At 37.1% G+C, this 16,897-nt stretch overlaps 1 long non-coding RNA gene across 1 annotated transcript; it reads right to left on the bottom strand.

Annotated features, from left to right (window-relative positions):
• Positions 1-3,063: 3,063 nt before the first annotated feature.
• LOC140503126 (uncharacterized) lies at positions 3,064-16,398 on the bottom strand. Its single transcript, XR_011966711.1, has 2 exons — positions 16,312-16,398; positions 3,064-3,125 (listed from the first exon to the last, which is right to left on the bottom strand). It is a non-coding gene; the product is annotated as an uncharacterized lncRNA (long non-coding RNA).
• Between the last annotated feature and the right edge of the window lie 499 nt (positions 16,399-16,897).

Genomic DNA, 16,897 nt, shown 5'->3' with positions numbered 1-16,897 from the left:
TTGGTGGTGATAGTGGGGAGGATGGAGTAAATGGTTTGGATCATGGACTATGCTGAAAAATAAATGCTACTTACAGGATCCATTATTTTATCACCAAGATTTTTGATAAAAAGACCCCTCCCCACAAAAAAAGTTTGCAGAGAACTACCTGACAAAAATTAAAAATTAGCATTGAAGAAAAGCAATGTTTTCTCCTCTCTTCTGCCACTACCTTTGTTTGCCATTATATTGACAGTTGTAGCTTATGATGAGGTGTATTGATTATGAATTTCTTGTAAAATGCTGAGGGAGTTAGTACTTGAATCCATTCTGTATGGGGGAATGGGGGAAATTGACTATATCAGAACCACAAGCCCAGCATCTACCATGACCTTGAGCATGCAAATGAAAATAGCACCCAAAAAGATTAATAACCAAATTAATGAATGTAATGACCAATATTGTCTCAGGAGAGCTTGTGATAGGTATATTTCCTTCCTCTCAATAAGAGAAGAGGCTATAGGCAGAATGAGGTATATACTTTCAGAAATTGTAAAAATTGTCAAGTTTGGGGTTTTTCTTAACTAGGGAGAGTTTTTGATGCGGGTATTGGAAAATAACAAAGATGTAGAAAAAGCATCAAGGAAATATTTGAAAAAGAACTTAAGTATCAAGTACAACATGTTGAATTTTAGGATCCTCCCAACAATCATTTTGTTGGGAGGCAGAGCATACCAAAATTTTAGAACATTTCTGCTTCACAAATATTCCAGAATAAATCAAGGCAAATTTCATTGATTCTGCACAGGATGTAAACTATGATCACAACTGGAGTATTTTCATAAATGAATGAATGAGAAAGCATCTATTAAGCATTACTTAGAAGAACCAGGGAAAGAAGAATAAAAGGCTGTTCTTTGAATCAGGAAGATCTGAGTTTAAATCCAGCTTTACCTTGGAAAGATTACTTAACCTTTCTTGACTTCCTTCCTCATCTTTAATATGAAAGAGTTCAGTTTGAGAAATGCTCAGATCCCCTTCCAGCACTATAACTATTACAGAGCATGAGACAAGCAAGGCTCAAGGGGTCAAGAGCAAAGTGCCAGGGAAGCAAGTGAGGCCCAATGGTCTAAATTTGTCAGCAGAGGGTCAGATGCTAAAGTCATCCACTGCATCCTGAGCCATCATCAGCCATCCTGGCTCTGTCCTGCCACTGGACTATGATGATTCCAGAGGAGACAGTGAGGCTGAAGACTTCATGCAACTCTGCCTCACCTAAATCCAATTTACACATGAATCAAAAGACATCAAAAGCCAAAAAAATAAAAAGCAACCAATCAACCATTAGTATATAATTGAATTTGAGATTTTTTTCTCCTACTTCTTATGACTATTTCATTAGCTAATGGAATTTCACCAATCCAAACAAGCCAGGGTATGTGTGGGGAGGGAAGAGGCTAGGAATTGGTCAGTCAAGTCCGTCAATAAACATAAAGTATCTACTAGGTGCCAGGCACTGTGGGGGGGGATAACATGGATAAATTAGAAATAATCAACAGACAGAAGGCACTAGAATTAAAGGGCATCAAGGAAGGCTTCCCAAGGAAAGTGAGATTTTAGCTGAGTCTTGAAGGAAGTCAGGGAAATTGGGAGGCAGATAGGAAGAGGGAGAGTTTTTCAGGCATTTTCCATAACAATACAGATTTCTGAATACAGTAATATTTTTTCTGGGACTCTGTCTTGTTTCTCCTTTAAGCATTTAGTATGTATTACTTTGTAATATCATCTGCTTATGCATCTTATTCCTGAGTAGACTGTTAGCTCCATAAGGGTAAAACTATGTTTTATCTAAATTTTGTCTTTATAAATAATATACATATATAAATATATTTATAATAACCTAAATACATAAATAATCTAAATATATAAATAATATTAATATAAAACTTTATAAATATTTGTTGATTGAATTTTGTTGTGTTAGACAGGCTTCCCAAAGTTTCTACTTGGTGATTCCATCATTGTAGTTCTTTGAGTCTAGAAAGGATTATCTTTGGTAATTTTGCAGCAGAATCATAGAAAAATGGGATTTACAGTGGGAAGGGATATAAAAGTCATTTATTTCAATGAGTAAATGTAGGAATTGAGAACCAAAATGGAGGAGTAAGTTGGCCAAAAATATATAGTCAGTGCCGATGCTGGAACTAAAACCCGGGTATCATACATAGTACCTGGTCTGGGTGCATATTCACTTAGCTCTTCATGGTTTTGAAGTTCTTTTATCAACATAGTTCACATTTAGTTTATTTTGTCAGTATAGCTCATAACTGAGGCTCCTCTCAATTAATACATCCTGAGGTGATCCCATGTTGAAGGTACTCTTTGGGTCAGTATTCATTCAAAACTATAACTCACAATCCCCTGACCATATTCCTCTCAACATTTCAGTTGTTTTTCAGTCATGTAGGATTCTCCATGACCCTATTTGGGGTTTTCTTGACACAGATACTGGAGTGGTTTGCCATTTCCTTCTCCAGTTCATTTTACAGATGGGGGAATTGAAGCAAACAAGGTTAAGTGACTTGCTTGGGATCACACAGCTATTAAGTGTCTGAGGCCAGATTTGAACTCAGAAAGATGAGTCCTCCTGACTCCAGGTTCAGAATTCTATCCACTATACCACCAAGCTATCCTTCTTTTAACTTAATATCCAGAAAATACACTAGTTAAAAGCAAAGACTCTTAAGTAGGCAGCAAGGCAAAATAAATGCCAAAGAAAATTCTTCCCATCTCATTCCCACAGGGCTATACTCTTCCACTGGTGGCAGAAGCAGGAAATTAGAGACTACTCTTGACCAAGAAACTCGTATGGAGAGGACAAACATCTGGGAAATGTGCATGGCCAGGGAACACAAATATCAGGGCATCATTTTCTAGGGTAGTATCCTTGTTGGAATTGCACTCTGTGCTCAATGCAGCAGTGTGCTTCCATGCAGAGCCTTAATATCATCTGTTGCTCTTCTATCGATCTTGGGATGTTACCGGGTTATAAATTTTGTTCTGTGGGCTTCATAAAAACTAGCATACCTTTGGAGTCCTCCTCTTGTCCAGTTCTTCTACTATACTGCCATCTGCTGGTATCCAGCCTGGACCAAAAGAAGAGTTATTTAATGATTCTATGTCCATTTGAAAGGAGTCTCGGCGTGCTTCGGAGAGCTGTACTTGCATCACTTAGCTTCTTTCTTTATCAATGCCATATTTATTTGCCAAATTTTGTAATAGAATAAAGCTAGAAAAGGAAAAGCAACTGTAACCCACCTTCCAAGGCTCAGCAATATTATGATGGACTGCAATAGATTTTGGAGAGGGTGGGAGGACTTTGGAGGCTATGTATATGAGATGTGACTGGGATTTGTGAAGAGAGTTTTGGGAATTAGATGGGGGAATGTTTGAGGGGGTAAAAGTGTTCTTCATCTTAAAGAAGATACACGTTTGAAGGTGCTTGTTTCTTCCTCAGCACCTGCACTCAGAGGGATTGTGAGAACCAATGACCACAGAGACATTGCTTACAGAGTAGATGGGATGTTATAGACAGTATACAACTGGTGAGCAGGTAACTCCTCACTGATGCTTGCCACAAGAAGTACAAAACACAGCCCAAACAATAAGCTGTCATAAAAACAAAATGGACAAAACAGAAAACAAGAAATAATTAAATAAAGCCAAATAACTGGAAAAAAATAGAAGAAAATGGAAGCTATCTCATAGCAAAACTGTGACTAGGAAAAAAAAACCTAGATATCCAATTTCAAAAACTGTAAAAGAAAATTGCCCAGATTTCTTAGAACAAGAGGTTAAAGTATAGATAGAATTTGTCACTTCTTGAAAGAAGCCCCCAAATGAAAATTCCCAGGAACGATATAGCCAAAATATAGTTTCTAAGTCAAAGAAAAAATACTGCAAACAAGGGGGAGGGGAATCAATAAGAAGGAGTTACATTCAGGATCACACAAGATTCAACAGCCACCACCATAAAGTAGAGGAAAGAATGAACTACGATATTTTGGAAAACAAGGAATATCAGTTTACAAGCAAAAAAAAAAAAAAAACCCTCTCCCTCCCCCCCAAAAAAATAAACCCCACATACACCAAGTATAAACCTATAGGAGTGAAAATAAACCTTTAATGAAATAGAAGATGTCTAAGCATTCCTGGTGAAAAAAAAAAATCAGAGCTCCAAAGAAACTTTGAAGAGGAAACACAGTTGTCAGTCAAGAAAAATGTAGCAAGATAACCATGAGAGAACAATCATAGGGGATTAGAACAAGGATAGACTGTTTACTTTCTAATGTGAAAAGATGATACATGTGTCTCGTCTGAACCCTATCACCATCAGAGGTTAAAGACAGAGATACTTATTAGGAAGAAAGACTAAAAATGCTTTAGTTATTTCTTGATGATCTTAGAAAGAATGAAGAGAGAAAGGAAGAAGAATGCATTTAGTGGGGGAAAGAAAGTAGGTCAGGGAAAATTATCTCACATAATCTACAAGGAAAAGTCTAACAAACAAGTAGGAAATAGGGTGAGTTGTTAACACCGGAACCTCAAGTCTAAAATGGTCAAAGAAAGAATGGAGAGGTGAGAGAAAGAGAGAGAGAGACAGAGACAGAGACAGAGACAGAGAGACACAGAGAAAGAGAGAGAGACACACACAGAGAGAGAAAGAGAGACACAGAGAGAGAGAGAGAAAGAGAGAGTTGAATACAGCAATGCATTTCTTTAAACAGGTAAAGAGGAGAAAGGAGAAGGAAGGAATAAAATACTCATAAACCATAAAATGCCATAAAGTTACATCACCAACAGCAAGAGATTAAAATAATACAATTTCTATACTTTAAAACTCAGATGAAACACAACTTTTCTCCACCTCCATAGTCACCACAGCAACCAGTCGTTCTAGGTCAGAAAGGCGTATTCTCCACAGGACATCTGGAACTCTGGTAAAACTTCTAGCCCCAGCTTCCTCTAGGCTAGGCCTTTTATACATCAGGAGGTAAGGAACCAAATGGCCTCTCCATCCTCAAAAGACCATCCCAACCTCTACTAAACAGATATCATTATTCCTTCCACATTTCATCCTTTGGTAGATACCATTGTACACACATACACACACACAGACACAGACAGACAGACAGACAGACACACACACACACACACACACACACACATATGCTTTCCATTGTTATCTGCTGAATTTTCCTTTTGCAGAGACTGATTTTCCAAATGCTGTTCCAGGGGAAAACGTCCAACTATGGACTGGGCTCTCTGCAGGGCACAGCTCTGCCCAGCAGGTAGTTTCTGCCCAAAGCAGCTCTACTGAACACTGCCCTGTTGAATGAGTTGTCTTTGCATTTTCTAGCTTGGGTTTCTCTCAGATACCTGACCCAAGCTTTTAGAAAGCATTTTCCATACCACCTAATTTTAATCTCTGAAGCTTAGACTATGCCAATATCATCGTCCATTTAAGAACTATTTACTCAATCAAAAGTAAATAGTTTTGATATTGGGAGTTACCCAGTCTTCCAGGTCCAAACCTTCCTCCTCATTCTCCCATGTTGATGAGTGGGAAGGACAAAGGTTTAAAGAGACAGGCCTCCTAGGATTAATCCAGGGATTAAGGTCCTCTCTACTCAACAAGTCTAGCCACTTTCTTGGCTTTGCATGTGTTGATGTGGCCAACAAAACCTGAAGAAAATGTTGATCTCATTTTGACATGAAGAAAGGTCTATGATAGAATGAAGGTACTTAGAAAAAGAGAGAACAAGGTATCCTCTATACCATTTAAAGAATTTTGCCATTAAAAAAACTGGGGAGAAAATAACATGTGGTAGGGGTAGGAGATTTTGCTATGGATACAGATTCCTAAGAGGAGGAAACAATTTAAAAGAAAAAGTATCTGATTCCATTTTAGATTCCGACTTAGATAAGAATAGGGAATGGGTGGAGTGTGGTCATAGCAATATCAAAAATAATTCTGTTACAGGCTACCAAGCTAGAGAAATATAATGTTCCATGCTTCTAGTACATGTTATGTAATAAACACTTTGAAGGACCCAGTGTCTACAGTCCCAGAACAATTCTCTAGCTCCCCTGCCCCATACATCCCCTCCAGTTTAGCAGGTGGCCCAAACCACAAGAATTTAGACACCTTTTGCAGGAGGCATTATTTTCTCATTTCAAAGGGAATTTACTCTTCCAGGCCCATGCCCTTTCTCAGGCTTGCAACTTGTAGGTTACAGGATGTCTCGGAGTGCTGCGCTTTCAACCAATGAGGTTGGCTGGCTTGCTATGAGGCCGGCTGCAAACTTTGGAGCTCTATCAGCACACAATGATCAGTAACATTCCCAGCATTCTTGACATAGCTACTGAACCAAAACTTTATGGGAACAAATGCCAATGACCTGCTGTTCTATCAGGACCCTGCATTTACCATTTATTTCTAAGCCAAATGGTAGGATCTTTGAAAGTAAATTCTCAGCCCTAGGCTGGTTTCAAAGTTTAAAAACTTTTATTCAGCGAACAGTGCTTTGGTCAACAAGAGTTTAGTTGGAGAGAGAGACAGAGAGAGACTGAGAGACAGAAAAAGAGAGAGAGAAAGAGAGAGAGAGAGAGAGCTGGAAAGCAGAGAGTTGAGAAGATTTCTTTTGCAGGATTTTCTGGAGCTTTCAAAGGACACCTAGTTTAAAATAAAAACAACAGGGACCTACTGCAGTACTGAGTGCTTATTTAATGTATTTATAGAAAAATAAGTTTTTAATTAACGGTATCCTCATCTGAGAAGTGTCTTGAAAAATAGAAAACCTTTGTTTTTTTTTTCTTTCAAGTTATAGAAAAGGTAGGATGAAATGTATCCACATTCAACATTTTTTTCTGTTTAAATTATTTAGTATCTGATACTAGATGCTCAGCATCAAGCCAGTGCAGGATTGTTTTTCACTCCTCTAACACATGCCTTCTGTTTCTCTCAGATTCCTGCATGAAGTGACAGAACTCTTACTGATCCATTCACATGCTTCTGACACCTGTAAATTCCTTTGGATACAACTTTAATATTGACAGGATTATCCATTTGAACTTAGGCAGATGAGTTTTCCTGATTCCCAGATCAGTGTTCTAACCATTATGCCACCTAGATGCCCTCAAACTATGTTATAAAAATGTAATCATCAAAATAATCTGGTACTTGCTCAAAAAAAAAAAAAGATCAGTGAATCAGTGGAATAGATTAGGTATTCAATACACAGTAGCAAATGACCACAGTAATCTAGTGTTTGATAAACCCAAAGATTTAACCTTTGAAAGCAAGAATTCACCCCTGGACAGAAAATGCTAGGAAAACTGTAGACTAGTTTGGCAGAAACTAGGCATAGACCAACATCTTAAAGCATATACCCAGATAAGCTCAAAATGTGTACATGATTTAACTATAAAGAGTGACATCCCAAGAAAATTAGGGGAGCATGGAAAATTTTACTTGTCAGATCTCTGGATAAAGGGGTCCTAACAAAAGAGAGACAAAATTATGGGAAATAAAATGGGTAATTTTGACTACATGAAATTAGGGTTTTTTTCCACAAACAAAACCAGTACAGACAAAGTTAGAAGGAAAGCATGCAAGTGGGGAAAAATATTTTACAGCAAGTTTCTCTAAAAAAGGCTCCATTTCTTAAATATGTAAGGGAACTGAGCCAAATATATATAAATAAGAGCCATTCTCCAACTGATAAATGGTCAAAGGATATGGAAAGGCAGTTTTCAGAAGAAAAAATCAAAGTTATCATTAGTCACATTTAAAAAAATGCCTTATATCACTATTGATTCAATAAATGCAAATTAAAATAACTGAGATATCACCTCACAATTATAAGATTGGCTAACAGGACAGAAAAAGAAAATGACAAATGCTAGAGGGGATGTGGAAAAGCAGGAACACTAATGCACTCTTTGTGAAATTATGATTGTGAAATTATGAACTGATCAGACCATGTTGGAAAACAATTTTGAACTATGCCCAAAGGGCTAAAAACCTGTGCATACCTATTGACCTAGCAATACCACTACTAGGTCTATATCCCAAAGAGATCAAAGAAAAGGGGAAAGGACCTATATGTACACAAATAGAAAAACTTGGGAAGACTTATATGAACTGATGCAAAGGGAAGTGGGCAGAACCAGTGGAACATTGTTCACAGTAATATTGGAATAATGATCAATTGTGAAAGTCTTAACTACTCGATCAAAATAATGATCCAAGATAATATTGAAGGACTAGTGATGAAAAAAATGTTACTCATCTCCAGAGAGAGAGAGATCAGATGAACTCTAAATGTAGACTGAACCATACTGTTTTCACTTTTTTGTGCTTCTTGTTTTTAATTTTTTTCAATATGTCTAATATGGAAATGTTTTACATGATCACATGTAATTGATGTCATGTGCTGCTTGCCTTCTTAATGCTTGGGAGAGGAACTGAAAGGAGAGAGGATTTGAAAGTCAAAAAATTAAATGAACATTTAAAATATTTTTTTTAAAGAGTTACTTGTTACAAGTGGTATAAATCACTTGAGCTTTATACTGAAAATAAAATTAAAATAAGGGAAAATGTTTACAAATATAATGTTTGCCATCATGCATTCCAATATTCATTTTTTTAAAAAAGAAAATGAACAAATGTTGATAACAGATGACTTCTCATGAAATGTCTTGAAATGAAATGAAATGTCCAAAAGAGTGAGATATTTTTCAGAAAGCCCCCTTCCTCTCTCTCATCAAAGAATAGCAGAGTATTCTTTTAGAGTCATATCTCACAAATATGATCTAACAGAATGAAAGGTACAATGGGAGGGACAATCTGGTGGTGAGCAAAGAGATAAATGAAGATGTAGCTAGTCAACTGAATTAGCAAGGAGCCCTACTCAAAATCAGAAAGAAGTCATGTAATGGATCTACCAGAATATCAAGTCACCAAAATGACTTTACCCTTTCTTTAATCTCTGTAATCTCTTATTCAGCTTCCCCAGGGAGGGGGAGAGGGAGAGTTTGGGCAACCTTGTACCTTCTACATTCGAAGGGGTATGGTAGATCTCATAAGATCATAGAATTTCAGGTTGGGAAGAATTGTAGAGATCATTCGGTTCAACTTCCTTATTTTCCAGGTTAGGCAACCTAAGAACATAGAGAAGTAATTTGTCGAAGGTCACACAGTTCGTAAATAGCATAATCAGATTCTAACCCATATCCATTGATTGACTCCAAATTCATTATTCTTCTCTGCTCTACCAAGCAGCACCTTCTCACTAAATTCTCAAAAATTTCATTTTAAGTATACTAATGTATACAAAAAGTATATTCTTTTTAAGGGCTACACCACTTTCAAATCAAATATGCCCTGAAAGGGATCTCTTCAAAGTTTGGCCACAAGGCCAATTCATCATTGTTCCCTTTTGTAAAACCTCTTATTCTAGTTATACCTTGGCCCCACCAACTCTAATATATGACTAAAAGAATGAGCTGTTAGTCAACAGTGACATATTGCCAAGGAAACCTAAGGATGCAGGTTCCTAAGAGTGCTTAATTATATAAGAAAAGGAAATCTTCCTAACAATTAGAGTGGTCCATAAGTGGAACTGGTTGGTTTGAGAGGCACTGAGTTCTACATCACTTGAGTTACACAGCAGAATCTATATGGCTACTCATCAAGAAGGTCATGAGGAATTTGTTATTTAGTTTAATTTATGAGGTTTCTTTTAAATCTGAGCTTTTATAATTCTATGAATTAAATTGAATTGAATGAAGCTCATTCTTTGGAGAATTATTCACTAACACTCAAGCCAAGGCAGTGTTGATAAGATCATTAAAATTAAACATCCTACCTTAAAATGTTGAGTTTTTTCATTTTTTTTGACATGGATATCTCATTCATGGATCCCAGGAAGTTGGCAGCCTTTCAACATACTAAAGTTCTTGGAGAAGATGCAAATCTCACAATAAAGGAAAAAAATTTAGGAATAGAAATAAAAACAGGAAAAAAGTCATCATGGCTACAAGGCCTGGATCTTATGGAAGACTCAAGGATCCCATGAAATTGGCTAGGAAAATTTTTACACTTCCTTGTTCCTTCACAGCCAAGGTTTCTTTTAATTCTTGGATAAGGGAAATAGCATAAAATTATCTCATCAGTCAAATTGCTAATCCTTCTTATGAAAATGTAATATCAAACTGTCTTACTGGTAGTTTCCTGTGCATGAAATTCCAGCTTTCATCTCAGCGATTTTTTCCCCATCATCTTGGAATATATTCCTTTCTCACCTCTGCTTTTTAGAATACCTAACAATCTTCAAAGCATAGCTCAGGTAACAGTATATTTCCTGAGCTCTTGCTAGTCAGAGTGCTTTCACCCATTTGAAATTATTCTGTGTGTTTGTGTACATATGTATGTATGTACATACATATGTACACATATACACACATATATGTAATATATACATATATGTATATAAATATTTGTGTGTATATATACATACATACATACATACATGCTGTGATTTGTATTTATTTATCCATGCACAAATGCCACCTCCTTACAAATAGAATGTAAATCAGTCATGTCAAACTCTAATAGAAATGGATCGCTATGCACTATATATTGACTTAGCTACAAATTAAGATTATCTATGTTGTATTATATTTTCACATATTTTGTTAAATATTTCCCAATTAAATTTTAATTTGATGCCGTTGACACCTCTGTTGTAAACTTCTTGAGACTAGAGATTGTTTCTTTTTTTGTCTTTTTTATTTCTATTGCCTAACACAGTTATTTGAAAGTGTTTAATAAATGCTTATGTAGCATTGACAGAAAATTTTCTTTGGTCAAAATATAGCAAAAAAGTCAAAGGCATTTGCCAATTTTATTTTTTAGGTTCTGAGTTTGGGGGAGGTAGAATTTTTTTATTTTTTAGTGTGTATGGAGATGTGTGCATGCAATCAAGCATATATGTATGTGTCTGTTGGATATACATAATAAAGGCAGAAATGAGGACCAGAAGGTTAGGTGGAGGACAAAAACATTTCTCTGTCTCTTAGCTTTTGTTCAGACTCAAATTCATTGGCATGAAAATCTGGAAATCCTGAGAGAAAAGTAGGCTTTATTTCTCCAGTCTCTAAACTACTGGGAAGTTTCTTTAATCCTTCAAAATGAGTTGTGGATGAACAGGATATCTGTAAAGTGGTTTTATGAGGGATTTCTAACCCTAAATTAAATAACTGTGTCAGACAACAGACTTTGATTCAGCACCAGACGGAGGCAGTTAAATAAAAGATAATGGGGCATTCTAACTGCTTCATGTTTAACCATTCCTTAGGTGGGTGTAGAGACTCACAGACCAATTATGTCAGACTATTTGATTATGGGAAACCTTTCTAGTCACTATACCCTACCCTGTGGGAACTGAGATGACCTACAGGTGATCCTGAAGAGATGACATCCAGTTACTAAAAGTTTAATGGCTGCAAAAATCAGAAAAGCCTCACCCCAGCAGTATTCTACAAGACCCACAGAGCAAAGTTAAGAAGAGACAGCATAAAGCAGATAATCAATCAATAAACATTTATTAAATGTCTCCTTTGTCCCAGGCTTTGTACAGGGGATATAAAAAAAAAAGACAAAGAAAATAATGAAAAGAGAGGAGGCACTAGAATTAAGAGAGATTGAGAAAAACTTCTTGCAGAAAATAGAATTTTAGTTTGGCTTTAGAGCAAGCCAAAAAGCAGAGATGTGGAAGGAGAGCATTTCAAGCATGGGGAACAGCGAGAGAAAATGTCTGGAGACAATAGCTGGAGTGTCTTGTTTATGGAACAGCAAGGGGACCACTGTCACTGGATTGAAGAGTACATGCCAAAGAGTAAGATATATAGATAGGGCGGGATGGGTAGCTTTGAGAACTATTAGTATAGAAATGGTCATTAAATCCCTAGGAGTTGATGAGATCACCAAGTGAAATAGTATTGAAGAACACCAGCCCTGGAATCAGGAGGACTTGAGTTCAAATGTGGCCTCAGATACTTACTGGGCAAGTGTGACCCTGGGCAAGTCATTCAATCTCAATTGCCTCAATTAAAAAGTAGTACAAAGGGAAAAGAGAAAAGGACAGAACCCTGTCCTGAGACAACTGAGAATAGTGTTAATGGAGATCACTGGAACACCTGGGAATACCAGATATGTAAGCTTCTGTGTACGAGTCCTTTGTGTCTCTCTAAATGTGTTTACTTCTTCAACTACTGGTAGAGTAACCTTTAAGAGAATGTAACCCATTGGGGAAGAATCTTCTCTAGTCACTTTTTTCCCTGTAGTTTGAATACATTTTTCATTTGAAACAATGTGTTATTTGGTCAACTGGTAAAAGAAAATACACCAATGGGGGCCCGTAAACTACAGTTTTGAGTTGGCACTGACCCAGAGAGTGCCTCAGTAAGTGTGAGAGGCAGCTACACTGACTTAACTGAATGTAATAAAAAAAACTGAGGAATTCCTTTTCTTTGTGGTTTTAAGGAAGAGTTGATTAATGTTCCCAGGAAGTGAACAGATTTCTTCTCTGGTTTTAACCCACTAATTCTACATTTTCAGTTGTAGAGATATAATTCCTCCTATCTCTCCCAGGAGGCTCTTCTGTATCTCAATTTGCTATTTTGTTATAGACATTCTAATTCCATTTCCAAGAGAACTCAATTTCCAACCAAGTCCTACTCTAACTTCGGTCTTTTTTTTTCATCTACTCAAGTCTTACTTGTCAACTTAAAAGTCTGGTCACATAATAAGACTTTTGTTTATGACTTACCAAAACAATACAGATTCCTTCCCACTCCTACCCCAGCTTCCTTGAAAAGAAGAAACAATACCGTTTGTTTTCCTGAATTCTGATAACCACAAGATCAGTTTCACTACATAAGTCTATTATGGATTTACCTACTGTTGACCTGAAACTTCACCTGTTAACCAGGAAAACCACTTTACATAATTGTCAGTAATTGTGGTCAATAGAGAATTCCTTTTTAATGCAATGGGTCAGGTTCCTAGTGTTTCACAGGGACAAAAGCTAGTGGCGAAGATAGTTAAGCAAACATGCAAAGTCATACCCAGTAATTTTAAAACTGCCAGGTTAGTTGTAAAGATGATTTGTTTTAACTGGAATGGAATATACAGTGAGAACAATAAAATTATTGTAAACTGTGGTATCAAGGAAATAACAATAAACTTACAATTCAGAGACAAGAGGTCTGCTACTAGCTACTCTATAACCTTGACCTCTATGACCTTTTCTAGACCTCAGTTTCCTTATCTGGAGAATATGGGATCTGACTTCTAAAGTTCCTTCCCTTGTAACAGTCAAGTTAAATCCAGTTAGAAAGACAACAAGCAGGTGTTTGGGGGGGGATAAAAGGGGAGAAAATTTGGAACCCAAAATTTTGTTAAAATGAATGTTAAAAGTTAAATAAATAAACTAATTAATAAAAAAAAATGAAAAAAAATAAAAAAAAAAGAAAGATAACAAGCATTACTGTCTACTGTGTCTACTAAATACCAGGCACTGTGCTAAGCCTTGGGGATTCAAAGAAAAAAATATATATGTATATATTTCTTGCTTTCAAAAAGGTCACAGCCTAAAGGGAGATAAAATATGCAAACAACTGTGTACAATGAAGATATGTACAGGACAAAGTGGAGATAATGTTTAAGGGACAGCATGGCAGAAAAGAGATCCTCAAAGGGTTAAAGAAGGTGATATATTAGCTGGGACCACAAGGAAGTCAGAGAAGCCAGGAGACTGAGAAAGGGAAGGGGAGAATTCCCAGGATGCAGAACAGTCAGTGAAAATGCGTGGAGTCAAAAGATGGAGTGTCTTTTGTGAGGAACTGCAAGGAGGCAATGTTACTGGATCGCAGGGAATGTGGAAGGAAATACAATATAAGAAAATTGGCTTTTAAAAGTCAAATAAGGGATTTTACATTTGACTCTAGAGATAAATAGGGAGACACTGGAATTTACTGAATATGGGGATGTCATGATTAGAACTGTGTTTCAGAAAGACTAATTTGCCAGATCAGTGAAGAATGAATTTGAGTCCATTCTGAGTCCTAGGCTTGTGGGAGAGAGACCAATTGTTGTTAAGTCTTATCAGTTGTATCCAACTCTTCTTGACTCCATTTGGAATTTTCTTGGTAAAGATACTGAGTGGTTTGTCATTTGCTTCTCCAGTTCATTCTACATATGAGAAAACTGATGCCAATAGGGTTAAGTATCTGAGGCCAGATATGAACTCATGAAGATGAGCCTTTCTGATTCCAGGCTGGATTTCATGCACTCTATCCATCGTGTAACCTAACTGCCCAGACAGAACAACAGACAAACCATTACAACAAGACAAGGTATGAAGTTATACAAGATTTCATCAGGGTGTTTGTGGTGTCAGGAGAAAGGAGACATACCTGAGAAACATTAGACATGTAGAATTGACAGGAGTTGGTGACTAGATATGGGGAGTGAGACAGAGAGAGTGGGGAATCAAGGATAACAATCTGGGTGACTAGAAGAACATAGTACTACAATCCCTGTGTCTAGATGATGGTGGATCAATCTCCAAACTATTCTATTCTCTTAAGGACATCAACCTGATTATTAATTTCAGTAGAGGACATGTGATGCTTCTGGTGGGCGTTAAGCATACCCTGCCAGAGACTGAGATCTCTAATCCTAGCCAATCTTTGCTGGGATGTAGTCATGTGAGCTGAATGGCTAGCATTTGAGAGAGCCGATAAAGATTTCTAACCAGGGACGATGGGTCTAGAACTGATCAATTAAAGGCTTTCTTCTTTAGGATCATGTCCAATGGAAAAAATTTGCTGAACACTCCCACCACAATCTACTCATGGACATCACTTAACACCTGAGAAATCTGGGAAACTTTCATCTTGAGTGCATCATTTCTGTTTAACAATGGAAGAAAATACTGTTTCAATGCCCAATTCCATCACCATCACCATGCAGTGAGCTAGACCAATCAGGTGTCTACATTAAGACCAGCATCAGTATAATGCATATCATGAGAGTAGGTGCCACAACTTTGCCTAAATCGGGCTGAATCAGCCCAGGTCAGAAACAGAACAGGCCAAAGTTCCCATGCCAAACAGCAGGGAGACCAAGTCTGTGAGTATCTACTGCGCTTCCAGCTTGAGTGAGATAATGACTCAGTCTTGAAAAAAAATTTTTTAAAATAAAAGAGTCCATTAACAAAAATATTTTTTCTCTTCTGCTTGCACATCCCATTTCTGATAAAGAAAAAGAAAACCTTTGTATCAAATATACAGTCAAGTCAAATGAATCCCCACATTGTTAATATAAAAAAATGTATCTCATTCTGCACTCTGAATCCATCATCTCTGTGTAAGGAGGTGGGTAGCCTTCTTCATCACTGGTCCTCTGGGATTATACTTGGTCATTTCATTGACTAGAGTTCTTCAGACTTTCAAAGGTGTTTGTTTTTAAGGTGTTATATAAATTATTCTCTTTGATCTGCTCACCTCACTTCATCAGTTCTCAGGTCTCACTGAAACTATCCCTTTCATAATTTTTTATAGTGCAATACGATTCCATTATATTCCTATGCTATAATCATAATAGCCAATTGATGGGCCCCGCTTGGTTTCCAGTTCTCTATTACTTCAAAAAACCAGCCCTGTTTTCCTAGATGGTTACTAAAGATGCTACAAGCTCTTGCCCAATGTTCATTAGTCAACCCGCCCATACTTGTATGGAGATCTGTCAAGGAAGGTTTATGATTAATGACTGATGAACTCAGGTAGGGCTCTGTCCAAAATTTATCTAATTGCACCTGAAGCAGTTTGGTCACAAGGAATCATGTGTAAGGTGAGGTAAAGAAAAGAGAAGAGAGGGAGAGGGAGCATGAATCTGGTATATCCAACCCATCTCTTTTAAAAATTTCACTCCCTCTATTGCATTTTCAATTGGGGAATCATGGAAATCAATGTAGAGGTAATTGTCTCTATGGAACCAAATACGAAGAACTCCCGTTTCATCTACCTTAAAAGGGACAAAGGGAAATCCCCATTTGAAAGATTAAATTGATTCAACTGACTGCAAGAGCAGACTCTCTCATGGAACTCTGTAACTGACAAGATCTCTGAATTAATCCCATTAGACTACACCTTCGTTAGCCGCTCTTCTGATGACTCATTAGTTTACCATTTAATCCTCACCTGAAGTACATTCACCCTGAAATGTAGGGTCTTGGTGGTAAAAATCTCTCTACCCTATGACTCTGTCCTCTGTTCTCAATGTGATGTTAGCTGGAAGGGTTAGGAGGAGTTTCCCATTTCTCATCCTCCACTCATGGTTCTACACTCTAATTCTATTAGAGCTCTATTCTAGAGCTCTAATATTGGCAGGGTTAACATATCCTCCTGTAAAACCTCTGTGTCTAAGACCTCTCACCTAGAGCCTGTCAATCCACCAGCCTCCCTCTCCATTAGCATTGCCCTTTAGACCTGTACCATTCCTAGATCCACAAGTCAACCCCTAAATCTTCAAGGCACAATTCTTAAAGAGCAAAAATTCACTCACCTTTGCCTCTAATTAATTAATACTCAAGATAATTAATTTTCATTTCTCTTATTTGGCAATCTAGCCAACAAAAGACAAGGAATATTTAGTTTTATTATTTTTCTACTTTCACTGTCAAGCAGAGTTTTTAAGTATCCATCCAGTTAACCCTACAGGTTAATGAGAGTTTTTTCACTTTTCTTATTCCACTGAGATAATTCCCCATACTGCATTCCCCATACT

The sequence above is a fragment of the Notamacropus eugenii genome, chromosome 5, assembly GCF_028372415.1.
Source record: "Notamacropus eugenii isolate mMacEug1 chromosome 5, mMacEug1.pri_v2, whole genome shotgun sequence".
NCBI lineage: Eukaryota > Metazoa > Chordata > Mammalia > Diprotodontia > Macropodidae > Notamacropus > Notamacropus eugenii.
This window is presented reverse-complemented; position numbering and strand designations above follow the sequence as displayed.